The sequence below is a fragment of the Cryptomeria japonica genome, chromosome 10 (genome assembly GCF_030272615.1).
Source record: "Cryptomeria japonica chromosome 10, Sugi_1.0, whole genome shotgun sequence".
Lineage (NCBI taxonomy): Eukaryota > Viridiplantae > Streptophyta > Pinopsida > Cupressales > Cupressaceae > Cryptomeria > Cryptomeria japonica.
In genome coordinates this window covers 405,064,947-405,066,589 of record NC_081414.1, presented here as the reverse complement: position 1 = coordinate 405,066,589, position 1,643 = coordinate 405,064,947, and positions in this window count along the sequence as shown.

The following is a 1,643-nucleotide window of genomic DNA, read 5'->3' as shown; positions in this document are numbered from 1 at the left end:
CTCCAAGGCTTCACAACTCCAACAATGGATCAAACACCTTTCATATAATCTTCACAAACACTAGCAACCATAAAAACACCCTCTCATTCAGAGATTCCACCCAGACCAACATATGGCACCTTGTATGCATTATGCCAAATTTTAGGACAGTCAATATAAATGCACAAAATGAATTAAAGGAACCTCACACCAGTTCCAAATTAAAGTTAAAACATTGCCCTATCACTTACAAAAAGAATCAGATCAAAAGATGTTATGAAAATAAAGTTACAACAGTTGAAAGTTCTGATTTTAGGCCAAAATTGCAGAAAAAAAATGTATTTTAACTTGTACATAAGTATTTAAACTTGTCTAATGCCCATTTGGGCTCTCAAACAGTACATGAGTATTTAAACTTGTCTAATTGCATAAAAACCAATATATTTATAATAAAATGGTACAAATTTGGGCTCTCAAAATTTGCAAATCAGCCCCATGGACACTTTTATATATAAAATCTGGCATCTAATATGAATGATCAAGCTCATTACTGTTTACATATACAAAATTTTGCATCTAAATATGCACATTACAACACATTGATGTTTTTATATACACAATTTGTCATCTACATATGCACATTACAACTCATATGCACATAGAGCACCTCCAAAAAAGTGAAGTTACAACATTTCGCAAAAGATATATACAAAATTATCAAAATTATTCTACCATATTGTAGAATTATTCTTCTAGATGGCCCAAAATCAATCAAGTGAACCTTTTGGATCAACTCTAACCCTTAGTGTTTGAAGTATTGCCTCGTGGTTAGATTCATGAACTTTCCACAAATTCTTGTTAAGAGGTCTACCATGATATTTAATCAATTGAATATTTGTTTCAACAAGAAGGTTTGAGTAATGAAGAATATGTCTATGTGTCTCAAAGTCCTCAAACAACCAGGCATTATAATTTTTGATGGGGTACCTGCATTTTATAGAAGGATAAGTTAATGCCAAAATCAATACAATGACTGACAAATAAATGAGCTTAAGAAGTCTCAATACAACTTGACACAACAACGGTACCTTCTAAGACATGTCCCTGTCACAACAACAGATCCTATTGGGTACTTAATACCCTCTCCATCAATGACTGTAGAAGTCAATTTCTTTTTGGCCTCAATACAATGACACAAAAAGTAATATGTTCCTTCTTCGTTGTTCTCATCCACAATAACTGCATATACATGACTTGCATTTAATAGAAGAATATAAGTTAATACCAAATTCAACATAAAGAACTAATAAATTGAGCTTAAAATTGATTTTACCCAAGTAACAAATTGCAACCCTTTACCTGGTTCAACTAGGTCTGATACATGGTCAAAATCTACTAATGATTCAATCTGGTTGATTTGTAGTGCTCTAGGAAGTTGATATGTATCTAGGGTTTACAAAGGTCTATAAGACCATTGGTCAACCCACTCTTTTGATTCACATTCATCCCACAAAAAATGCATACATGAAGAGAAAAACCATGCAATATGTCTGATATAAATAACTAGTGATGTTACATTTGAACTTCTAAATGAATGCATGTCACTTGATACTGTAAGTGTACAACAATCAAGATAGTTTTCAATGTTAGATTCATGTATTAAC